The 27268-nt window shown below is 40.3% G+C and overlaps 2 long non-coding RNA genes across 3 annotated transcripts in view; both read right to left on the minus strand.

Moving 5' to 3' along the window:
- LOC146438991 (uncharacterized) overlaps positions 1–27268 on the minus strand; it is a 207858-nt gene that overhangs the window by 143409 nt on the left and 37181 nt on the right. The window lies entirely within an intron of this gene.
- On the minus strand, positions 6358–16584 carry LOC146438993 (uncharacterized). Its single transcript, XR_014850615.1, has 4 exons — positions 16509–16584; positions 14905–14955; positions 13229–13288; positions 6358–6750 (listed from the first exon to the last, which is right to left on the minus strand). It is a non-coding gene; the product is annotated as an uncharacterized LOC146438993 (long non-coding RNA).

Consider the following 27268-nt stretch of genomic DNA (forward strand, 5'->3'; position numbering starts at 1 on the left):
GCATCAAACCACTGAGCACAAGATAGCAATCCTCAAGAATTTGAAAACTGGTATTTTTCCCTTGCTGTCTAAAAATCTCAATTCTAGAACACACACTACATGTCAGTTAAACTCAAGCAAGAATGAAGGGCAGCCTTTTGTGGCCTGGCTCTAGCTCAGTACCATTCCAGAGAACAGTCATCCAAAACTGGGACAGTCACCCAAATGCTCACATATTAAAGCTCTGCTCAGGGGCAAGCAGGGAAGCTGAAGTCCACTGCAAAAACAAAATGGGTAAAGGTCACTTATCACTTGCCTCTACATTCTTAATTTCCAGGTGATCACCTTGTAGAACACTCTAAAGTCCGTTGATGGACTGATGGACAGGCCAGAGCAAAAAAACACATTTCAGGGCTTCCTCCCTCCTTGGCAAGGACCAGCACATGAAAGAAGGATGCTCCTTCACCTTCTCCCACCCTGGGCTCAGCTGCAATAATGTATTATTCCTCTTCTTCTGCCCCCTTCTTCTCCTCTACATCTTCTATTTGTGTTTTTCTCCTTCACACTGCAGTAGAGGCAGTGGATGTTGATGAGGTGATAGTTGGGGCAATTCTAGTGAGGCAGCTTTTTACATAATTTTTTTCAACCTTGATATTCAAGCTGTTTGTTTTAACACAGAATACAGATCTACTTGCCAATATATCAGCATGTATTTTAGTAGTCACTGGAAAAGTCTGAAAGATAGGAATATTTGACAGGAACCCTGATTTCATTCTCTCTCACCCCTTCTCTCAAGAAAAGTTACTTGCAATCATTATCTTTGCTCTAAGAGTGCCCATGTCTAATGGGCAGCAAAGACTGTAGCAGAAAAAACAAAAGGTAAATTTCAGTAAAAGCATTATTACAAAGTCTAGTCAAGCATTGTAAATAGAACTGCCATATTATTATTGAGAAAAGGTGTAGTGCCCATGCAAACTACATATTTGATTAGGATCTGAACTCTTTGCTGAACCATGAATCTGAAATAATTTAGGTGATACATATAAATTTAATTTCTTTGTTCAACATTCCACATCTGAAACGATGCACTGCAAATGTGCAGCTCTCACTGAAGTCTGCAAAATGAGTCTTCTTATAACTCGCCTATACTGTGTGGAAATAATCTGAAATAATCTTAAAGGAAAAGGAATAAACCTATTTTAAAAACAGCTGAGTCCTTTAGATCGTATACCATAACCAATTTATGGAGATAAATGGAATTCAATATTAAAGAAATACTGGGTTTTTCCCCTCCTGTGGAAAATTTAAATGCAGAAAGAAAAGGAAAGAAAAAGAAAGAAAAATAAAAGAGAAATAAAAAGAAGGAAAGAGAAGTGGTAAGGTGCAAGCAACACTTGGCTATTGTTTCTATATCAGTGCCTGCTAGAGGCACTGCACCTTGTTTTTCCTGGCCCAAGCTAAAGGCAAGCTGATTGTGGAAATGACTCATTCCGTCTCTATAATGGAGCTACACCAGCTATTGGACATCTTTATTTCTCATTCATTAAATGAATCCAGTGTCTACTGCTGTGATAGCCATCAACAGAGACAGACGAGGAAATAAAAAAAAAAGAGGGGAAAGAGCAAGAAGGGGAATACAAATTAATATTATAGACTACTGTATGGGCCCTATTACTAAAAATGAATACAAAATACTTTAAAAAAATACATTAAGCTGGTATTGGCTTACAATGAGGTCAATATTGTGATTCATTTAACTCAGGGGACAATAAATCTTGATATTGACTGAAAACATAAGTCAATATGCGTACTGTTGTGTGCATTCCATTATAAAAATGAGGAGGTAAAGTGTAATGGAGGACACTTTTAGAAGAAAATTAGTTTTGCCAAAAGATTTTTGTCCGCTTTTTAAATTCACCACTGCAGACCATCACAGCTGAATGCTTGGTCCTCACCTTTGAGGCTGTAGGTTGGGCTAGGGCTGGTGACCATCTCATCCCAGACATGCTGGAAAGCTCCAGCACAAATGACAGCCTTAGAGGCCCAGAAAAGGTGACAGGCTGTGGAAGACAGTGACCTTTAAATGGCTGATCTCCATCACATTTAAGGCTACCTATGCTTTCTCCACGGATAACTTCAATGAGTAGAAGTTAAATATAACCAAACCGTTCATACTAATGTGGAAGAAAGGAGCCAGTGGATCTATCTAGATTCTTTCAGCTTTAAGTTGTGTTCAGCTGTAGGATTCTCCTGTTCTGCTTCTAATGATCTGAAAAAAGAATTATTTAAAAACAAAAAAAACCCACATACATGCAAAAAGAAAACCCTCACATTTTTAAAACATCAGATAAAAGCAGAGGCTGTATGCCTAACATCCAGGTTCCCAGGGCAGCTCAGCTCCCACTCTGGACTCTACCAGTGCAGCCTGGCACTGACACAAGACCAGGCAGAACAACCAAGAAGTCCTCACAGTCCTCATAGCTCTGGAAGATGGTAATAAAAAGCCACATTTTGCAGAAACATTTTGACGTCAGCAGACTGGTTGACCCAACACATTGTTCTGCTGGAAAACTTGCAGCTACATCTAAACTGTAGATGGTGGGCTTACCTGCCTGTGCTGTCTAAGCACAGTGACATTCTCACTTGCTACAAGGTCTTCTAAAACATCTCTTAAAGATCATCTGGGCTAAATGCCACAGGGAGCCCACATGCAGCTCCAGCTGATTCCATTAGCACCTGACCTCCTGCATTCATGTACAGGCCAACCTACTCTACAACCACTGAACCTGCACAGTGAGCACTTCCTAAAAAGTCAAAGAAAAAGCACTATGCTGTTTTAAAAAGCCCTGCTCTTGTAAAAGCATCCTGTTTAACTGAAAAATAGTTGTGCTACTATCAGTGAAATGGTTCAGTAAAATTAAGTTTTCCACAAGCTACAGGAAGAGCGTGTGACATCCCAGGCAATTGTCCAGCCCCAAGTCACTGACCTCTGAAATCAGTCAAGGTGAAGAGCAAAACTTACTGACTCAGCATGTGACCAGCTTCAGCAAGTCAGCAACTGAGGAGGATTCCCTTTCTGCCCTTATATCCAAAGGCGCTGAACCTTCACCATCGCTGCCCAATTCCCCAGGAAAACAGATGGGCAGCACACACAGATAAGAAGAGAAAAATCTCCCCCCCACCTGTAAAATTGCAAAAGGAAAATCACAGGACCAATACACAAGCATGCACATCCAGCTCTTATGGCACTTAGCCCTATATGGGTATGTGTACACATATATACACACACATAGCTGTAAGTGACAGTGCTTCAGCACGCAGTCAATCACAGGGAGAAGGGAACATGAGTAGGGATACCTGTAGTCGGTGCTTTCTGCATAAAAGTAGCATGGCAATACTCACAAAATCATACAAAAGAGCAGAAGACCACTTCTCAGAGGACAATCTTGGTGTCACAGAGCCAGACTGTCACCCATAGTCATTCACAAGCCAGCACTGCCCTCTTCAACCTGCTTTCACCCACACTGGCTCCGGGACAGGCGGCAGCGATCAATCCCCACATGCTGAGCTGTAACGACTGGGGGCACTCCTGGGTTAATGCATCTCGGAGAGAAGCCAGGAAGCTCCATGCCACTGGCATGCACAAAACTCAGAGGTTACAGAAACAGGGACCCTGCCCAAGGAAGTGAAAAATGCCTGCAGTTGCTTAAGAGAGCATATATCCAGGCAGGCTTAGGGACAGTGAACTGAGGCCAGGTACCATAAGCCATCTAACACCATTGTTTCGCTTAAACATCTAGGAACAGTAAAATTACTGCTCTTTACTCCCACCATTCCTATCTGGAGATGGAGAGTGTGCCTCTCCACTAGTCCAACATATTGTCCTGGTTCCAGCAGGACAAGGTTCATTTTTGCAGTAACCAGGAGAGGGCATAGCCAGAACCCAGAGAATATTCCATATCACCTCATGCCATTGCTGGAGTATGGGGAATGGGAGTCTCTTCCAGGAAGAAGGGGCTTCTTCCTGTTGGCATACCATGGAGAGGGAGCAGTTGGGTGTTGTCTGTTATCAGAGTAACAATTATATATTGTTACTCATCCACCTCTTTCTTATACCCTCTGTCATTAGTACCATTGCTGATTATTTTCTTATCTCATTGGTGTTTCCAGTGAACTGCTCTTATCTCAATCTGTAATTTTCACCTTTTGTGCCTCTAATTGCCTTTTCCATCCCACTGCAGAGGGAAGCAAAGTGTGAGGGAACCAGTGGTTCATGGTTTGGAGAATCCCAGTGGGAACACTAAATGGGTAAGTTCCATTCCTAGATCACAACCCACATGCTTAAAGGAAAGCAAAACAGTGCATAGACAATGATCTGGTAAGATTTCTGGCTTTATGTGACACCTTTCTTAATATGCAGCACTGATCTGCCTATCCCTCTGGTGCTCTTGACCAAAGTCAGCTCACAAGGATCAGGCCAGCAGCAGAAGCAGAGGGAAGGACATCTCAGTAATTTTAATGGACATGTCAGCACTCTGTTGTCCTGCCAACCTTGTTTAATGAGCTTTCTCTCAGCAGAGAGCACATCTTTGCTGGGAAGGACTAGTCAGAGCCTCGACCAAGGCCTATCACTAACCTCAAGTCTGGCTATAGGCACTGCTGGACCCCAACAAGCCTAGATGCAGATCCTGGCTATGCTACTGCTTACAGCTTCCTCACCAGCATGTCAGCAGTCCAGAAGGGCACTGGATCAGGGGGAACTGCGATGCAGTTCCCAAAGACCCCTAAAATAGAACAAAGGCATAATGCCACTGCTTTCCAAGTCAAAAACACTAGAATTTGTTCCCATGGAAAACTTCAGGAGCTTTTACTCTTGTCCCAAGTACAAAGAAATCTCTTTTATATTTTTAAAAGGCACTAATTCTTTTGGCCCCAAAACCACAGAGAGACTCTCCTTGGTGTGCTCAGATTTTCTCTCCCCCAGCCCAGTTCACCCCTGCAGTGAGTGCCGAGCCCCCAGCAGGCAGCCAGGCTCTCAGCTGGCTTGGAAGTCACTCCCAATAGGTGCCAAAACAGGTAAGTTTTGAGAACACCCTTCCTGCTGCCCAGATGTAAATCCACCTGTGCACCCACTGCTGCTTCCATGCAGCAGGGGACAGCAAGCCCAGGCAGCAGTGGGAAGGCAAAGGTGAGCTCAGAGCCTGCAGGCAGAGCCCCAGTTATTACCAGATTATTATAGGGACACAGCCCTTCACCCCCATGTCCAGGCTGGGAATTTAACTCCTCTCCCTGGGTTTGGCCTCCCTGCTCATACCTCCATCTCACAAAACACTGCTCCCTCCCCTCCTGGGGCTCTCCACAAGCCCAGAAACCAGGCACCCAGGCACAAAGTGTTCACCCCCCAGACTGTGGGAGGTTTGGGACTGTTACATGTACTTCACAGCTCAGACCCAGCTCAGCATAAAACATTCTGGTTTTCTCTCTCTCTCTTTTTTTCTTTCCCTTTTTCTGAAAGATTCCTCCAGAGATAGACAAGGAGGAAGCATTTTTGCCTCCAAGAAAGAATGAAAATTACAACCCTATCTACATAGCAAAGGATACTTTACCCCTGGGTGCAGAACAAGAAGGCTGAAAGAAATGTAAGCTAACACAAAAATTATGAGCAACTTTGGATGTGGGTAGGTCTCTGGTGTGAGACCAGCATGCAATCCTTTATTTCTTCCCCCTTTCTGTTTCTAAGATGCAGATAGATATTCAGATCATATAGTGGGCAAGGCAGATAAATAAATAAAGTTTTCAAGATTTCAGAATACATACAGCTCTGTGGCTGGGACTCTAATCACACAGGCAAGGATGAAGAATAAGTCCTGTAGAACTAGTAAGAACAGGAAGATGAAATACATTCAGTGCTATGATAATTAATTAAACTTCTTCAGTTAGGGACACAGGTTGGTGCCATTTCTTGTGCAATGTATTTACAGATATATCAGTCCAACAATGATGGAAAGTGAAACCTTGTCTGAAATACTGCTCTTCAACAGCCAGATAAGCACACTAGAACAGCTCTCATACATGTAAAGCCAGCTCTTCTCCAGTCCTCAGTTATTCTCTGCCAGCTGTTTAGTCTTCCATAAAGAATACCTACATTTTTCCTGCATTCAAACATTTTATCAAACTGCCATATAAAAGTCAATGGATATTAAAACAGAGTAGTACTGTATATTCCTGCTACAGCCCAGAATTCAATTATAATCCTTCAAGACCCCAGGGAAAAGTTACAAGTGGAAACATTGCGTGCTCAAAAAAATGAGAAACTATGGCATTCAGCATTTGTAAGTTTATTTCTAATGCCTTTCCTCAGGAAAGCAGGTACAAATAATTTGCAGTCATGATATTGTTTTTGTTTGCAATGCCTCCTTTGCTTTGCTGCTAACTGCAGGTAATCTTTACTTTAAGTTGTCTTGCTTACAAGGATACCAAAAGATTCCCCTCCCTACCTAGATGCTTCCAAAGCATTAGGCTTGTGGCTAAACAAGGGAGTTGATTCAAATCCCTTAATATTTTTTCCATACATACAGTCTCCAGCAATCACATTAGAAAAACAAATAAACAAAAAAAGGCTTTTTTACTTCCTTTTTTTTTTTTTTTGGCATAGATACCTTTAAAGACTTTTACTTCGAGTGAATATGGGACTCGTCACTTGATGATTAATTTGCATGTTGATAGGCAGTCAGTGTAGCAGCTTTCAGATTAGGGACATTCCGCTGCACACTAAAAGGCACAAAGAACAAAAAGTGAATTTCAATCTTGCCCTTCTTTTCCAGTCAGTGCATTCCCAGCCCATGTCTATTGATGAGCAGTTGGAACAATACCAAAATGCAGTGTAAGATCAATCCTGCTGTTTACTTCGCTGAGCTGAAGGAACAAAGGACAGAAGAAAGGACTTAAACCCAGCTATAGTAAAAGAGTGGGGATGAAGGATGAAAAATGTGCCTGATGGGCAGTAGCACAGAGTAAACTCATTTAGAAAATAGGCAGCTCCAGCTGAGATAAAACCAATGATGATTTGTATTTTGTACTGTATCTTCAGGGGATAAAAGCACTTCTATCAGATACCATTGGAGGCAAACTTGAAACACTGCAGTAAAATGCTATGTTCCCTACTAGGGAGAGAATAAAAATTCCCATAATTGCAAAGAAGTGTTAAATATCTGATGGTGCATGCCTTTTTTCCTCCCATGGTGAGATAACTCAACCCGGTCCTCTTTTTAACTTCACAGGACCTGTCTAACAGAATATTCAGCTGGATGCTTTTGTATCAAATGCAGCATGACACCATGTTTTACTTTGATAAATACTGATAATTGTAATTTGGGGGATTATTAGCCTTTAAGACTTTTTTTTTTAAAGGAAGCTATTTCAAATGAAAAGGCACTCAAGTGCCTGAGCAGGCAGGAGGATGCGAAGAGCAAGGAAAAAGTTCTTCTTCAAATGCAAATACCTTAACAAACTGTAATTAATGAGAAAGAAAATAAAACACTCCCTTCTATTGCTAAACATAAATTATCCTAAATCAAAAATCTATTTACTTTTACTGAAAAGGAAGAATATCTGAGACAATGAACTACCACCATCTCAGTCAAGGACAGCACAACACAGAATAATAGAGATGGTAAAAAGGAACAGCAGGAGAACTGATGATATCCTTGCTGACATTAAAGTACAGGGGAATTTGGTTGTTTACTGATCACCATTTACAAGGTTTGTTCACCTATTTAGTTCAAAAAATTATTTCCCAGAGGCTATTACTTGCCAACAGGGATGTGTTGGCTCCTCACTTACACTGATCCATGTACATTTTTCCAGTAAGGATAAAATTTGGAGTAATTTATTTGATTTTCTATGATGCTTCAGAAGAATATCTGACTCTCACTGAGCAGCAGATAAACAATCCCCCCATTTGCAGGAGTAAGCACTTAGAGACAATTATAAATTGACCTGGCTAGATATCAGCCCACCAGAGTGTGAACATTGTCTTTGAAAATAGGGAGCTGGTGTAGATACATATATACACACTTATGTCTGTGTATTGTGGGGTAGGGAAGGTTATTGTTTAAGGGAATAAGAGGCAGCAACAGTGGAAAGTAGAAAATCTGAGACTTGCAAAAACCCCACATTTGAGAAAAGCCTCCATGGTACATCCAAACTGCAGCTGAGCCAGCACAGCAGGAAGGATAAAAGGGCTAAAGTTAGGTACAAATGTCTCTACTGCTGACTCAACAGCTGAGATTTTTCTGTGGGTTGATGAAGATCCAAAACATTTTCTCCATTTCACCTCACTTTCCAACCCTGCTGTTTACTCTAAAGTGACCTGACGTGTCTCTTTTGTCCTGAGATACAATAGCTGAGAAACTTGGGCCCTGATTCTGCAACTCTCTTCTTTCACTGTTATTCAGCAGCAGACGTCAAACCACTGCTGATTAAAAGCCAGCATATTAGAATGAGAAAGGAGGTACACTCTGTCTTGTGTTAACATCGCTCCTGCCAGCCTATTTCTGTGCTAGAAATTTAAACCTTCTTTCTTACTAAAATATTACACCTGTGGGTGCTCTCCTGCAATCTAACAGCCTGCCAGAAATTAGTCCAGCTGAGCAATAACACATCCACCTTGCTCTGGTGAGGGAGAATAGCACTGTGTATGGACCAGTTCCCAAAAGGAGGAAGGGGTTTGGGTCTATTTATGGCAACTTTCTCTGAATTTAGAAGTATTTCTGTTTAGTTCTGAGTGCACACTCTCTCCTTACATAACAAACAGCAGAATCAGATAAACTGCTGTTAATTTTAACTCTCTCTTCAGAACATTCATACAAGCACACCCACCCATGTTTGGAAAGAATCCTCTATATTTATCCATAAGCATAAATATTTGGTACACTGATGGATCTTAAATTTTTAACTACGCTCTTCCAAGCTTGAGAGTTCATGTTGCTTCAGAGACAACACGAGCCAGTTTATAACCCTCTAGAAACACACAGACTCTGATAAAGGTTCACAGCTGAAATAACCCTTACTACAGTGTGAAAATACAATGCCATCAGTATAAAATAAGGCAGCATTATTCTAAGCAATCCTGTGTCCATAAATAGTGCAAGATTAAAGTGCTTATAAATTGCAGAGTCTTATTTACTTCTAGATACAATTACATTTACAACAGATAAATGTCCAAAGTATTTGAAATCTTAAGTCCCTGGTGTGAATTTCTGGATACAAAACTATACTGCATGTATGTGTAATGCACATTCCTGTCAAGAATATAATTCACAGGGAGTCTAGTGAGAAAAAGTCTAACTCCTTCTTCTAGCTTTTTCCCCCCACTGTCATTTGCCCTGATGGAATCCATCACAGTTATCTTGAACTTCTGCAGTGCTGCAATTTGAAAAAATAAATAAACAACTCCGTCATATTCTTTTCCCTTCAAATAAATAGTATCAGCAGGTGATGCTCAGGTCTGTAAAGCTGTTTGTGGCCTCACCTCCCTACTCCTTTTCAAGGTGATAGGAAGTTCTCTTCACCTTTTGGGAATGGCCTGCTTGCATCCCCAGCAGAGCCAGCACAGCAGCTCTTGGAACACCAACAGCTCAGAGCCAACAATGCAAACACAAAGCTAAATTTTCAGTAGCTGCCAGGCATTTGAGGTTCCCTGACATATCAGCTGGATTCCTCAGGTCACAGAAGTTGAGACTTTCTGCTTTTGAAAGAAATTGTCCTTTTGCAATAGAAGGGCAGGAAAAGAACATTTGAGTGCTGTACCTTTGCCATTAAATGAGAGGACAGCCTTAAAAGGATTGAAAGCTGCAAGGGGAAGCACATCATGTGAAACAGGAGCACACAGACCATCAGCAAGTGCTGATAAGGAACTCGTTCAGCACACCCAGGACAAGCCCTCTGCCCCCCACCCAAAGCTCATGCCTAAACAGGCAAAACTAATATTTCATCTACACACTGCAAAACAGGAGTATAACAAACAAAATGCACTGAGAAACATCATTCAGCCTCCCCAAAGAGTTTTTGAAATCTCACGATGTTATTTAATTCCTTAATTACTAATTACTTATATCCTAATTACTTGAATCCCACAAGCAAGAATGTTTTATGTAGCTGACACATATTTTTAGAGATTATCTAAAATTTCACAGACCTTGCCAATTCACACACATCAAGTTAGTTCCCTGAACAATTTTCTTGAGTGAAAAAAAACCAAAACAGACACCCAACCAGACCTTGAAATTGCACTAATGTCTTTAGAATTTCCTCCTCTTCCTCCACTCACCCCCTTTCTCAGTTCATTGTAAACATAAGAATAAAAAGATAGAATGTAAGCTAAAGTATCTTTTTGAGGCTGGGCATGCTGGTATCCTTGTTTTAAAGGGAGAAAAAGTTCCCAAAACTATAGAGATCTTATGATCCTAGAGATGGACTGGTGTCAAGAAATCAGCCACAAAATCCAGGATATGTGGCTTATCTTGGCAGCTGAACCATCAGCTCAGTTTGTCTCTAAATTCAAGTTCAGTAAGAGGTATTAACTGGAGGAAATACTCCAAAAGCCTCTGCATAGATCTTGGTGATACCAACAACAGAGTGTTGGACACAACCAGTTCTTGGAATCCCTCCAAGTGGCTGGTGGGGACAAAGTCAATACTCATATCTGGGAAGATGCATCATGAAATCTTACCTTTCTTGCCCAGTGCTACTGTAAATTTTCTGAACCTTCCCTTATATTTCAGCTGGCTTGGACCAAAGCCTATTTATTCCTAAAGATTTCCACTAACATTCTATCATTGCCTCCCTACAAATAGCTCAAGTCTTGGAGCAGACACAGCTGGCCTATCCAGAGCATCCTGTCCAGAAGCATTTTGCTGTCAAAGCAGTGGGCAACATCCTCTTAGTGACCTCTGCTCTTCAAGCCAGAATAGTAGACAGACATACCCTGAGAAGGCATGGAATTGTTCTAAAAGGCAGCCCATGAGAGAAAATAAAATATCCAGTGCAAAGACAGAAATAAAGAAGGAGGAGGACTAAGAGTCTCTCTAATAAGTGTCTGTAATTTGCATCTAAAGAACAAAAAAAAAATTTCACAACTTGAACTTTGACAAGAAACCAACTCCACAGGCTCTGTGAGGTAATTACAGCAGTTTCCAAAAGAGGTTCTGGAGCACACAGATGACAGGCAGAACACGAGCTAAGAGACTAAGAATGGGAACAGCAAGTAACAACAGGTCAGAGTGCAAGGTTTGAACCTCTGCTTTTAAGGGGTTAGCATGGAAATAAAATAAATAAATAAATGAAAGAAACCTGAAAGGCAGTGCTGACTTTTATCAGGGACCAGGGTCAAGGCTGTGAATGACTGCTCTAAAGGCTGGACTCCATCAGCACTTGAACCACTGACATCTGTGGGATTTACAGATTATGGCAGTAGACCCCAGGCTGATGTATTGCACAACGTGGCTCTGACCTGCAGGGACCAGCATTTCCAGAGGTTTTCATAGGACCAGCTGCCTTTCCCAAGACAAAGTTAAAACTACTCTAGGCTCCAAGCATAGCCTGTGAGCCCTCTCCGTGCTCCATACCACAGCAAATTACTTTGATGAGCAACAGTGAATTTCAGAGCTAAAACCAATGCAGTGGGGCAAAGCCCCAACAGCTGCTGCTTCAGGTTGCCTGCAGACTCAGGAATCCACTACATTTGTGTGACATCCACAAGCTATAAAGGATCCACCACCACCAAATGTTACTCTCATTCCTGTTTCTTGAGATCCCTTCCCTTGCTTTCTCAGCTTTCACAAGCTTCTGTGTCATATGCTCCATACCAGTCCAGCCTTATCCAGAATTATGGGAAGAAAACATAATGGAGGTGTTCAAAAGCAGCAGTTTTCTAAAAGGCTAAACCATACAATGGACTAAATCAGATGTTCAGGCTCTGCACAGCCAGTTCTCATGGAATGTCTGCTGTGCAGGAATCAAAGGTTATCACTATCTGACTGATGGGATTAAATGAAACATGTCAATGGTGTGTCTGGTTCCTCATGTTCAAATGTCAAAAGCTCTTTCCACCCTCCTGAAAAACCAAACCAAGAAACTTCTCTCCAATTACCATACCTTCCACTTTTCCCAGCAGTGAGGTCAGAAGCTCCATAGATAAGAAGGAATTATTCCTTATGCTACAAGAGGACTAGTGGGTTTGATTCTGTATTTGCCAACTGAGCAAGAATTCATACAGATCCTAAAAATAAGGTCTTCATCTGAGGGTGGCTAGGAGGATCAGCTCAGGTCCCTAAGAGGGAATAGCATGGAGAAGTCTGCTCAGATGAACCATATATAGGCAGCAGTAATAGGAAGACCAAAATAGTCTCTATGACATCCTGCACACCTCCATATATTTACACATTTTCCTGTAGAAAAATGGTGCAAATGGCTCAAGCATAGGGAAGAATTTTATTTTCTCCAAGAACCAAGTATCTCTCTCCTCAGCCCTCACACTGCAAGCAGAAAAATGGTTTGGCTTCAGATATATTTGCTCGATTTGGAAAGCTTCATAGCAAGTTTCACCATCCTAAAAAACCAGAATCCCTGGCAAATTATAAATGTGTAGATATGGTAAGAGCAAATTTACACCAAACTATCCCTCCACCCTGTAATGAGAGCAGCCTGGGTCAAGGGGAGATAATTATCAAAAGGGGATTAAAAAAAGAAAAAAAAAAAGAAAAAAGACAGAATAAATCAAGGAGCAGGGGAGAATGGATGTCTGAGCTCTTCCCCTTTTGTACTTGGGGTCACTAGCTTAATTTTCTCTTACATTTGAGTTGTTTTTAATTTCCAGGAAGTCTTCTCAGATATCTTGAAACTTTGCCAAATTATCATTAAGCCAATATTTTATCTCCTCATAAAAATGCTACAGTATCTCCCCCACTCAATACATACTGCAGAGATAGATCTTAAATCAGGGAGGATGGGAATTTGTTTTTAAAATGACTTAACTATTTCAACCATCTCAGAAAGAAGAAAAAGCTTTAAGGGGAAAAAAAAATCCCTTTAGTGCTGTCCTCCCCAAATATAATAATTATTTTCCTGTGACTCTGAAACATCAGCACCACAGATCAACATTATGATTGCTCTTCACCTTGCACAGCTGACCACAAATGAAGTATCACAAGAAAAATAGCTATTAAACCTCCATGTGTGAGGCACTTACAGTCATGGGATCTACATAGAAGCTTCACAAACCCATCATTAGCCATGGTCTCCAGAAGCCCTGTAGGGAGGAAGCAAGAAAACCAAAAGCACACTGAAGTACAAACACTCCTTTGTGGATCATAAGAACTTGAGAGAGAAAAGGGATGCTCAGACAGTTAACAAGTATGAGCCCAGCCCAAAATGGATGTTTGACAGCCCTTCCCTTTATTAAAACAGTGCATTTTCAGCACAGAGATTTTTTTTGCTCCTGTTGTCACTACTTCAAACAAACAAACAAACCAACCCAGAAAATAACCCCAAATTTGGCCCAGCAGAATAACTGCACCATTCAGTACATATGGCAATTTGGTGGGGTCCCTTGTCATAACAGAAGAGCCTAGTGAAGAGCACAATACCAGGTAAATGATGTACAGGAAATGCAGGGAACTCATCTAGCCCATCATTAACCTCATTCTGAGACAGCCCCAGAGGCAGTTCTTTAGCCACCAGCACAGCCAGCTGTCAGCTGTGTCAAACCAGTAACGTGCTCGTTAGCTGGGGAGCAACCTGAAAAACCAGCCATAGATCCAAATGCCTACAAAATATCCTCAAATGTGGTAATTATGTCCTGCAGCTGCCAAGAATGTCCTCAGAGAGTTCACAGATATTGGTTGTACCAGTAAATCAGAGCAGATACCCACTGTAGGCTCAGCTGGAGCATCAACAGCAGACAAGGCTCCCTCAAACTTGGAGGAAGAGATTTTGAACCATCAGCAACAACTGGCAAGGTAATTGCCACGCTACTTAAACAGTCTGCTTTTATTTTTTAAAAGCACACCAACCTAGCATATTCACTGCTTAATACAAAATTATTTTTAAACACAGTGTAGGACATGATGGGATCACAGGGATGAGCTTCAGAGACGGATCCACAGAGATCCTGGAAAATGAAGTTCCCTTTGCAGTGCCATAAGTTGGGTCACTAAGTATGGATGCAGGTCACAGAGAAATCAATGTCAGCTTTTGAAAATGCTCCCGTATTTTGAATGGGAACTGAAGGAACAGCCTGTGTGTAGCCTCCTCTCCAAAGGGATTTACCAACCAGCCTGAAATTAGCAGGTGTTTCATGTCCATTTTGCAATAGAAAACATTACTTGTGAATGATACTTGGCAGCTAGTAGATGACAGAGCAAACTTTTGCTTATTTGAGTGAGAAGCAGCTAGCTAGCAGGACTGATAAGGTCTGGCAATAGTGACAGGAAAAGTAGCTATTACTTCTGAGCAATTTCCGAAGGCAGAGATCAGAATAACCAGGGCAGAAGGAGCCACCCCACAAAGCAGCCCCAAGAAAACCAAATCCCAGAGTCCAGAACCCACTGACAAAATGCAGCTTTTAAACTAAACACTACTGTGCAAAACTGTTGACTTTGTTTTCAGTCCGGAAAAAAAATTAATGGGTTGGTTTAGCTTTTTTTTAAGTTTTTCTGTGGTACCAAAATGCTGGATTTCACTAATCTGAAAAGTTTTGATTCAAATTTTCATTTTAAGAAATAATTCATAATAAAATAACTCAAGCTTTTCCTATAAATCTCCTTTCTCTTTTCATCTGTGTTTTCGTTCACATGCAGAATGAAAATGATTGTTTCTAAGAATTTGATTTTTTTTTAAAAGGCTCTAAATTTTAGTTTCACTTACCACAAACCAAAGAGAAAAATCATCCAGATTTTGTCCAGAGTCCTCACATTCCTGAAGTCAGAAGAGCCAATATAATCATATGTAAAGTTTGCCTATCATACCACAAACCAGCCACAACTTCCCTTATGAAAGCTAACGCTATAGAATAGAGAGGAACAGAATGCAGACTCATCTCAGCTATAACCCAAAGTACATCCTAAAACATTAAGAAATAATGGATTCTGAAAACTAGAACTTCTGGGGAATGCTCAAGTGAAGAAAAAGTGAGCATTTCAGAGACAGAGCCTGGAACAGCATCAAGATTTGATGGTCCCTGCTGACATGCAGTTGCAACAATCCTCAAAATAGAAGTTTTAAAAGACAGGATACAGGAAGATCAACTACAAGCAATTAAGACAATCTGGAAAAGAAAGAGCCTGTCCTTTAACATCAGCTAGATCAGGTTTGCTTTCCAACTTTTGTTGGTATTTCAGCATTTAGCACTGGTTTATTCAGAAAACCTAGAAGGAAGGCTCAACAAAAACACTCACAAAACATTTCTTGATGTGCAAATGCCAACATTACAGCATTCTCCAGAATGCAATGACCAACATTTATCCAGCTTTAACTCCAAGAGGCAAAAACTTCAACCAATAAAACCTGCACACACAGCAACTTAATAAGGTGTGTTCAGAAGGAAGTTTATGTTGCATATGATTTGCAAAACACATTGCACACTTTAAGTCTACACCAGAGAACTAAAAAGAGAAAAAAGCCAGCAGCAATTTTAAAATAGATCTCAGAGTTAGTCGGTGTGACCACCCCAAATAAGTGAGGAGCAGCATCCCCATACAGAGGGGACAGAATGCCCAGCACCAGCTCTGACCTTTGGAGGAGGCAGGTGGCCATCCATACCCTTTTGAGGCATTTCCTCCTGCCATCATTTCTTTTCCATACCTTGATATAGGAGAAATTAGGCAGGATGCTAATCCAGGAAAAGAAAGAAAGATTAAGCATGATGAACTCAGATAGAAGAGACCCCTGACTTTTAGTCCCTTTCCTCAAATTTCTTCTCAATTCCAAACCATTACAACAGCCAAAGTATCTACAAACCTCTAGACATTTGCCAACAACAGAATAGCACTTCCAAAGGGTAAACCAGCAATTTTTAATTGAAACTAAATAATGAAATTATGGTATCCCCAATGGTCAAAAATAGACTGTTTGTTAGGCTGCGGCTGCTGCACAATGGAAACAGTTGATAACATTCATCTGTTTAAAAATTCTGAGCACTTTTGTTAGGTCAAAGAGATCAGCTATTACTCCTGTTCCATTTTTAACAACATGCACATCTAAAATGTTCTTGTCAATAGTCAAGATTTTCTTGTCAATATTATTTGAAAAGACAAGGCAACATTTTCAAGTCCACCCAGGTGACATTAGGTTTTCAACACCTATATTTATAAGTGACTTAGAACTTTTTAGCTTATCCAAGCTAAAACTGTAACATTTATGTAATTTTTATTTTCCTCTGGACAGCTTTCATCAAGCTGGATAGAGAAACAGAACTCCTGAATCTACTGTAACTGGAGAGCTTATTTTATTTAAATACAGAAAACACCTACCACTCTCATTTTGAAGAGGACCCTGAAGAAGAGCACATATGGCTCTGGCTTTCCATTCCAGACGCTTAGAACCTTGAAGATGACAATAAATTTTTTTTTAATCTTAATTTTAACTATTCAATTCCTCATTATTTTAGCAGAAATATCCTTCTACCAATGAGCCTCTTGCATGCTTTCTGCTCACAGAGGTGGATATCAGTTAAACCATCTAACCTTTGAACACTTTCTCCCTCAACAAATGTCACAAAACTATAGCTGTATGCTATCCTGAGAAATATAATCAGCACACACATCAAGTCAGGTAGCACAAAATGGAATGCTCAAGAGAAACAAATAACAAATTCCACACTTCAATTCTCTAACCAGAATCAATGCCCTAGGCTGATTTGTTTCTTGGGAAATGCACATTTTGTATGATTTCTTACATCTTAACATAATGTTCTCTAAACAAACTTTGTAGTTAGAAAAATTTAAATATTTTAAGCCCTCAGTAGTCCTCTTATTACTCCAAAGCCCTCAGGTTCATGCAATCTCATTGCAGGGAAGAAAAAGAGGTTGCAAAACACGGATTTTTCTGTGTGTGAAGTCCACGTGAACCTCAAGCACAGCAAACAGTGCAAAAGCAACGTGTTTGGATCAAATCTTTTAAAATGCTAACAAGCTTTAGAGCATTGTGATTAAGCATTGCTGATGATAAATAGATCAGCAGCATGACAAAAGGACACCACCAGCTCTCTCAGTAAACCCTTCACTACCACGCATTGATGTATCATTTTCAAGACTCCATTTCCTAGGTCATTTTTTCTTCTCAGTCTCTCCACTAACACCCAGGCAGCCCAGGGCTCCCTCAGGGGACAAAGCAACCACACAACTTTTGTCTTTACCAAGATACCAGAGGTTTGAGTTTGGTACATGGCTGCATTGCTTACATAAAGATTATCTATTTGACAAAACTTGCATCAATTTACTTTTCACAAGTACCAGGCAGCTTTCCTTGACTCTCTAATATTTCCTCAGACAATAATCCAAGGCACAAGTTTGGCTTCTGAAACTATTCCCACTCCTCCCTCCTCCCACATACCCTTTGCTGGATTTCTTGATCATGGGTAAGAGACAGACACTAGTGGCTTATCATATCCTCTCCTGAACTTATTCACCCTGTAAATCTACCAAAAAATAGTCAGCAAAAAAAAGTTCTCCTCCTCACCCATGCATTAGCCATGACAAACAACATCTCCTGTCACACAACTTGATGATGACCTGCTTTGGCTCTGCAAGTAAACAGCCTGTTTGCAGGAGGGATCAGTGCTTTGATCTGCTGAATTTGGGGGCTTGTGCTAAAAGGGCACACTCTGCACTCCTGCTGGCTGGACCTGCCACGCTGACTTACCCCACTTGCAAATGGGGGAAAACTGTTCTTAGATAACTGACAAACTCAGTAAAATTGCTGGCAAACACAAATATCCTCCTGAGTCCAAAGTGTTTCATACTTTTATTGTAATTCACCAGCAAAGTACTTTGCAGCTACCACTGTCATCACCAGCACCAGCATCTTTGCTGGTCTGTGCTTTAGCATTCTACTTAATTTGCTTTTAAAAATAAAATGCCAAGACATTTAATATCTCCACCAGCGGGAAGTCAAAAGAAAACTATTATTCCACCAACAGCATTGAATGTACATCTAAAAGATATTCCACACACAGGTGAAAGTGGTCAGTGCAAAGCTGTAACACTGCTGGAAATACTTTCATTTACAGGCTTGGCTCTCACAGCCAAATATTTAAGATGATAAAATAACTGGCCGAACACTGGATTGGCTGTGCCAGCAATAAACATTTTTCTTTTCAGTTGTATTTCCCTTTCCCAAATGCTGCTTGAACTCATTATTTATGCCCCCAAACTGGATCCATCTCTCTATTTCTTCCCTGGATTTCTAACATTATTCCAACTAATGATTATGGGAATTCATTTTCCAAGAAAAGGTAAACTCCTATACGTCAAACCAGGTTTTGCATCTGGTGCTCCCTAAGAAAGCAACTGGAACTTATTCAAGTGTTCTGAATTGAAATATTTGAAGCTACTGGAACCTTTCTCCAGGAGCAAGCACCAAATCCCAGTTTCTACCCCCAGCTCTGATGCAGAAATGGAGCTCTGTGTATCCAGCGGCCGCTGCAGCTTCTGCAGAGTGTTGTTTCCTACAATATTTTCCCAAAGAGATGGAATAATTTCCTTAAACACTCACTCTGATTGTGCAAACCAGCTTTCACCTTGAGACTGAAGCAGATGACACCATGTAGGTGAAAAGAAACATGACAGAGGCCACTGCTACTCAGCACTTCACAAAGACAGAAGCGGCCTCAGGGTACACAACAGAACGAGAAACTTTTTTTTTCCTCCCCTTACCACTGATGTTTATTGATTTGTCCAGTTCATAGGGAGCATCCCTTAATGTTCTGCTTTCATGTTTCTGCTTTGTTGCATGAGTACAGAAAAGAATATTGCAAATTGATCTTTCTTGCCTGCCTTTGTCGGGAACACACTCCTATTACGTTAGCTCCCCTGGCCTGTCAGCTCCTGCTCACTTTGCCAGTATATAATCAGCATGGCTAAACACCGAGGGCTGAGCTGATTAATTTCCAGCCTTGGCCACTGAGCCCATTGATGCACTCCCTGTTTGATGATCTGTGCAAGAGAGGACCACTTTTGATTGCTTGACCCTTGCCCTTAAACCTCGAGCTGTCGGCTCTAGCACCTGTCTAAGTTAACAGAACACACATTGTGTTTATTTTCAGTTTAAAAGGAAACCCTAACAATGGATTAGCATTCACAAAACACAAAGAGCCTGATTTTCTGCTCAGCACTGAACTCTTGCAACTCCCACAGATGCTAGATGATTTCGGGGTACTTGGTACCTCCACAGACATGCCTGGAATACAAGCTTAAACAAAATACATCTCACTCTGTATCTGGACACAAATTTATGAGCCATATCCATTAAGTAAAATCAAGATGGAGGAAAAAACTCCACCAATTATTTCACATCTTTATGCCTTAATTATTCACCTGAACTGGTTAGGTAAGAACCAACAGTATTTTAAATGTAGTGAGTGGAAATTTTAAAGTGTACAGCATTCATTTTTTCAATGGTGCCAGAGATGCTACTGTTGTTTATTTCACATTAATAAACAGAGTCAGTTTATATTCCAGGAAGGAGCAGTGAGTGATTAGTGTTAAGGCTGTAAGAGCCACAATACCTTCCCTTACACAGAAAAGAAGTTTTACTTAAAGGCCCAACATTTATTTTAAAAATGTTATCTTGGAGTTCTAGGGATGTTTGGAATGAAAGAAGGGAAAAGAGAGGACAAAAACAGCAAAACATTTAAAGGACAACTGGTTAACCTGATTTTTTTTAATGTAAATACATGTGTATAATTCTGTATATAATTATAAGTGAATATCTGCAGATATGAGCATTATGTATCCTGTAAAATATAGATATACAATTTAACTGTAACAGCTTAGCCTGGCAGCCACATTTTCACAGCAGCCTAGAATAATATGCCTGGTGCAGTAGGGGTGCACCTGTGAAGCAAGGAAAAAAAAAAATCTGTATTCATGAGTGCAAATTGGGTAAAATTGACAGACTAGCAGTAGTGAGGTTTTGCTTCCCTTAAATCTCATCTTTACTGCTCATCCTACAAATGCTTTAGGTAATGGCTCTCTGGGAAGAGTATTTCTTCTGCTGTTCCAGAGGTTATCAGAGTGACCAGGTCAGACTCTCCTGTCCTCATGCCAGCTTGCAGATCAGGCTGGGGGGAACGACACTTCTCTGTTGGAATGCCAAATTTAATTCCAGGTGCTGCTTCCAGTTTTATATGGGACTTAATCCTTTTGTCTGGGTTTGTAGAGAGGGTAATGGGCTCCAAGGGGACAATGCCATGCACAAGTCTAGTCCCTAGAAGAGGATAGAGAAGACTGCCTGCTCCTCAACAGCCTGAAGGAAACAGGAAATTTCAGAAGATGTTTCACCTACCAGAGCCCCACAGCAAGCAAAGGTTTCATGAAGTCTTCATGGAGGATCAAAGAGGAAAAAAAAAAAACATACTCCCAGCCTACTAGCAGCTGTTTATTCTTAATACTTATTATCATTTATAATAAATAGTTTTTTCCCTATCCTTATTTTTTGTGGTTTTCCTTATTTGTTATGTAAAAGTCAAGCATCCTTGAGTTTAAATGGACTAGCCTTCCCTCATAAAAGGAAGCTTCTACTTCTTCACCTCTCTACACATGATCCTGACTAAATTCTTCATTCTTGAACATGGATGACCAAAATGGTGAACAGTGTTTACACAAATTTTCATCCAAGTTTTTCCCACTGCAAAAACTCCACATGACTATCTGAGGCTTGTGTTACCCACAGTAATTAATAATGGCCAGAAATTAGTGATCAGGTTAACCTTTAACACAGGTAGGTCTGGTTCAACCATTATGTCCAAAAGCAGAATTCTCCTGCTTATAGCAGAAATTGTTTCTATTTCTTACACTCGTGACTTAAAATTTAATGCAACAATATTATCCCATTCCTCTCCCTCCTCAACAACAAGGCTGTCCAGTTCTTTATGATGAGATGTTCATGTTCTATCTTTGCATCATCTGCAAATTTCAAGAGTAAGTTTCAACAGTTTGGCCCTATGACTTCTGATGAAAGCATTAAACATGACCAGGTCTAAAATTCCATCCCTGAGGACAACCTCTCACTGGCTTCCTCCAGTCAAGCAGTTCCCTTTCAACTTGGCCTTTTCAGCCTTCTCTTTGGCCAGGTTACAGTCGTTCTAATCCCCTTTCACTTCACTTGAGTAAATTCCTTTGCAGCCGTAACACCATGATGGATGGAACTTGGAAAATTTTACCTACTGCATTCCCTTCTTTAAAATCAAAGATACTAACCCAAGCTATGAGACTAATCTTTTGCAAAGATGAGCAATATTTACAGATATAATCTAATTGTCCAAAGGGAGGATAATCTGAGGTCTCACAAGCAATGTCTACAGCTGAAGAGCTGATTCTGAAGAAATCATCTATCCTCCACAGCTGCAGGTCTTAGGAAAGAGAAACAGGGGTCTTATATTAGACATAGACACTTATAATGGTATTGGGAATTAGAGTGGAACATAGATGGGGGAAGCTCATTCTCATGCCATCATACAGCTGAAGACCATGGATTTGACAGACCCTTGGAAAGCCAAAATTTACTTGATTTCCATCCAAATTTCTATTACTATGAAATTTTCTATTTGTTCCCTAACCTTCTATTGCCACACTGCTGATGTCTATTTTGAATTACATTTCAACACACACACACACACGTGTTTCCTTGCTTTTTCTCTTATTCTTCCTAATCCTTTGGTCATCCAAAGGTAGCCATTTTCTACCCACCACTGCCTGAAAGGTGGGTATATCTTCTACTCCTTGAGGTTTTTAGTTCATCTTAATTCTTACATTTGCAGAAAGCCAAAACACAGACTTTATGCACACACTGAAGCAAAAATCACACCACTGGCATCAAAAGTACAGTCAACCTTCCCAGCACCTACAAAAACTCTAGGATTCCTGAAGACCAAACTCACCTGTCTTAACGGGGATGAGAGCCAGACCTAAACACAAGCAGAGTCCAGAGGCATCTGGTTCAGGATTCCTATTTACCAGGATTCTTGATCTGAATAATCAATAGTTTTTCTTTCCCTATTTCCCTTCTACTACTCCTGTACTGTAGACTAAATATATTAATTCAGAATTTCAATAGCTATGTCAAATTACCATACAATTGGCTTTAATTCTACTTACCACTGTTTCTAATTAAAACATAATAAATAGGAAATTATATCACTGTCAAAACTAAAACTACATTGTTTTTTAAAAATCAGTGGATACTTAAAATACAGTAATTGTCTTAATGCAGCTTAATTACATCCTTACAAGAAGACAATTTGAAGAGTGACCTATTTTATTCTCTAGATTTACATAATACAGCAAGCAATCAACGGTGTCCTGGATACCTGAAGCAAATACTTTAAAGACTAAAGTGACTGATGAAACAGCTGTTTTTCACAGGGTTTGTTTTAATACCTTGATGGGTTTTAACCTGAAAACTATTTGGGGTAAATAACGCTCTATAATGATAACATTTCTGAGGAAAACTGAATTTAAAGCTCTGGAGGAAAAGTCAACAAGAATTACTGAAAGCACACAGTGAGAGACACTGCACTGACTACAGTCCTGTATGAGAGACTGAACCAAGGGTTTGGGAATGTGGGGAGAATGCTGGGGGGAAAAGCAGCACAACACTTTCTCATATTCCCCCCACAAGACTGTTCTGATACAAAAGCAGTCTTGACTTAAGGATATACTTCTTTCCATGAACCAAATTCTTCGGCAGTCCTCAAAACAAGTCTTTAACTGCTTCTCTGGATGGGGTCCTTATTCCCCAATAACATGGCATCCCACTGTCAAAGCTATCAGGAGCTGAATGTCCATCTCCTCTTTGATCCCCAAATTCCAGTTCGGGAAGAAATTCCTTCCCCAGAGCACTTGCACTCAATTCCTTTGGGTTAAATGGCACTTTACAGTGCACAGCCTGAAGTGTATTGCCCAACAAGGATGGCCTTGGTTGCACCAAGTGCCTCAGTGAGTTTTGGTAGCAGTGAATAGTCAAGGTGAGCCCTAAATTCACCTGCTTCCATTAGAGAAATGCTTCATATAAACCTAACTCTCAAAGCAACTCTGCATTCTGAACAGTTAAGCCCTCAAGTATTTTCTCATGGCTCTTCACACATTTGTATTGGAACAGGACAAACACCCTATTTTATCCACATTGCTATGAAACCAAAGTCATGGAGATTTCAAATGGTTTCTAATATAGTAAATACAATATGCACCCAAAACTCTCACCCTGCAGAAATCAACAGGCAAGAAAAGGCAATATGACCTTCCAATAACTATCCAATCATGGGAAACTGCTCGTGTTTTTCCCAGAATATCTAGGGTCATGCAAAGTTAAATTTAAGTAGCACACCAGAAAAGCAATATGTGTTGCTCAAAGAGAATTTGCATCCCACATCAAAAGAAATTACTGAGGCAGGTTTACCATGGTTTTGACAGATCAGAGGAGTAACCTCATTCAGCCAAAATCTGAATTCCACAACGCTCCCAGAAGCAGTAGTACAAAACATGAAGAAACTATTGAGCACCCTTTATGCATTGAAAAGGAGTCATCACATTTCTGCCTGTTCTTTTCTAGGAAGAAAATCCATAAAAACAAAAGAACTGACGTTGCCACACAATCTTTGAACTGATCACTGGACCAAGGACTATGTTCTGTCTAGGTGCAGAAAATGGCTTTCTAGACTGACAACTGATTAGTATACAAGGATGATTATATGCAAATCTCCAATTTCTATTGACTTAATTGTGATCTGATGTAACATGTATAATTAACACATGCATTTAAAATAAATGTATATTTAATTAACATGCATATTTATAAAATGAATATTTATATTTAGCATATAATTTTGGGGGAATTTAGGTGGCACAAAATTGAGGGGTTATCATTACCGATGAGAGCTAGTCATAGCAAAACAGCTTTCACACCTCAGGCTCTCCCAGGGGATTTCAGTCCCAATTTATCTCACCTCTGGCAGGCCAGCCTTGGGCCTTCCTCCACAAAACCCAGTCTGCAAGTCACACCAGACAGATGCGACTCTGGTAAACATCTTCATTAAGGCTGGGGGAGGGGAGTCACTCAAATCAGAGTTTGAATAGGAAACAACTGTATGACAAGCTGAGTCCAAATAAATCTGAAGCCAAAGGTCAGGAAGTTGGGCATCAGATTGCCCAAAACTGTTTTGTATTTCCATTACGGATACAAGCTGCTGTGTGACTCCAGCAATTCAGGTAAATTTATTCCCATGAAATCCTCTTCTGCAAAACAGAAAATGTAAAGCTTTCCTAAATAAATTTGAGACACTGATTTCATAGCAATGCAAAGACCTGATGCCTTAAACCCACTGGAAAGACCAGTGCACCAAACTCCAGCCTTGAGTCAGAAATGCTGGTCTGGAGAGTCCATCCAAGCAGCCTTGCTTCTCAGTACTCTCATGAACAACTGAGTCATGGTGCTTATCACCAGGGCACTCACTGCCATGCCTACATGGCACCAAAAGCCTGATGCAAGCAAGATTTTCTACAATAAAGAAAGGCTCTCATTCTCAGATACTCCTCAGGGAATAGCGGCCTCAAAAAGCAAGAGAAATTTCACTTCTTTCCACAAACAAACAAAACAAAAAAAACCCAAAAAAAAAAAAGCCAAACCAAAAATCGACAAAACTTCCATGGCTCTGTGTCTGTATTTCTTATCTCTCCTCTCCTTTAGGAAGAAATACTGAACAAGTAGCTCAATGCACTGCTGAGAGGTGCTCAGTTGTGCTGGTGATCAGCACCAAAAGGAAACATGTGAAATCCAACCCAGAAATTCAGTCATGGGCTTAAGCACCATTCTGAGGCAGGGCTCATGTCAGGCAACCATTTGTTTCCTACTAGCCAGAGTCAATACCTGTATGAAAACAGTAATTAAATACCTAGATTCCTTGGGAAAATCAGGAGGAGAATAACAGCACATCTCTAACTGAGTAGTCATCCATTTCTCCTTAGGGAGAACAGACATTTTCTTCTTCACTTCCCAGGGAAGGTAGAAATCCTGACAGCTGTTGTAAGGTTCGAAAATACCCTAGTGTGCCTCCCCTTCTACAATACAATGGAGCATACACTCATTATAAAGGCCTAGAACACAAACTGTTCTACTTTGCTATTCTTGCAGTATTTTAATAAAACATCATCTAATTCTAGACAAATACTTCTTCCAGATATATTTAAAAATCAGGTTTAATAGTTCTCATACAGCTGATGCAATTGCATTAGTCTTCCAGAAATTTACTGACAAAAGGGAATATTATGACTAGAAAGACACTGTGCCTTTCAGTACCTTGCAATGGCAAAGGTTACACATTCAAAATTGCCTAGTCCTGCAAACATTGAGTTTGGCAGAGATGTACTTAGACAAAAATCAAAACTTACAAAGGAAAAAAAAAAGGATTAATCAAACACCACATTTCTTCATTAGTAGGATGTGATCTTTCTTCTATTGCACCAGATCTATCAAATTACAGATTTTGTAGTTAATCATTTGGATTGCACATCTACAGGAAGCCAAGGAATCAATTTACAGGCGCCTTTGTCCATTTCTCCTTCTGCCCCACTCCCTACACTTTTCTTATGTGGTTTTATTGCCTGTCCCCTCAGACAAATCTCTTCCCTGCTGCCATGAGTCTCCCATTCTGCAGCCTCTGTTCCCCAGAATGGTTTTCATTTCTCTCCCTGAATGCTCAACTTTCCCTTCTATTCTTTTCATCTTTGCCTATGTCTCTTAACTCAAAGCAATAAAGAAGAACAGATTTCACAACTGTCAGGATGCCTTTGATAGGAGAGCACGTACACAAAATGAGTCTGCATTGTGCTAAGGAAGGGAGAGCGACAAAACAGTGTTAATATTTCTAGTACTATCAACAGGTGAATCAAAGCTTTGTAACATGGAAGGCAATATCATTTCATCATTGCCATTGTTAGTAAATGAAACTGAACTTGGATGCTTTAGGAATAAGCCTTTTTGCTGGCCTAGATATAATTTCAAGTCATGGTCAAGGTTATTTTCATTCTCAAAGATTTCCTGAATGTTCGTTTGAATGTGCGCTTCCAATATGTGTGTTAATTTATAACATACACACTCCTCTTCAAATAGATCTAAGTAGTTCATAAAATGGCCCTTCAGTCACAGTGAGAAAGAACACACCAAATTCTATGCAGAGAACAAAGTTGCTCCAGGGCAAATTCTCTGCTAATATATATGTATTGTTCACCATAAGAACAACTACACATTGAAATATGGTTGCCCTGAGAGGTAGAGGAATCTCCCTTGCTGGAAACAGTCAAGACTCAGTTTGACAGGATCCTGGAAGAGCTGATCCAAGGTTTTCAGAAGGGAGTCAGACCAGGTGATCAACAGAATTCCCTTCTGGCATCTTTTTCATACAATTTTTCACTTCCACTACAGAGTTGAGGCACACTTTCTGAAGTACCCACAAAATGACATGAATTTACTAGAGGCAGATATCATAAAAGAGGCAAGGCTTAAACTGACAAGGAGAGAGACTCTGAACCCCCATCCACACCTCCTGCACATCCCAGCTGCCTGCTACATCCTAACACCCTGCACTCCTGTTTGACTTACGTTTTCATAACCAAATTATTTTTTAAGAACCATCTGGGAAAGGAAAAAACCCACAACAAATATGGACATGTTGAGTGTCTCTCCGACAAGAATATCTTCTGTCTCATACAAAACTTGGAAAGAAGGTGTATTTACACAAAATCACTGTTTAGTAGTTTATATGCATCCCAGAAGGATCCCAGAAAACACCTACAAAGGCTTCAAAGGATCACAGCAAGACACATCAGGTGGTGTATTGTACTAAAGAGATGCTTCTGAAGAGCTGAAGATGCAGAGTTTTTCCTTTTGTGTATCAGACTCCTCAGAACATCTGCTGATCCAGCAGGTATTATTTTGGAATTTCCAGTTGGTTGTATGGGGGTTATAATAGTTGTTCCTCAAAAAACAAAACAAAAAAAAACCAAAACAAACCAACAAA

The sequence above is a fragment of the Lichenostomus cassidix genome, chromosome 3 (assembly GCF_008360975.1).
Source record: "Lichenostomus cassidix isolate B80296 chromosome 3, HeHo_3.0, whole genome shotgun sequence".
NCBI classification, from domain to species: Eukaryota; Metazoa; Chordata; class Aves; order Passeriformes; family Meliphagidae; genus Lichenostomus; species Lichenostomus cassidix.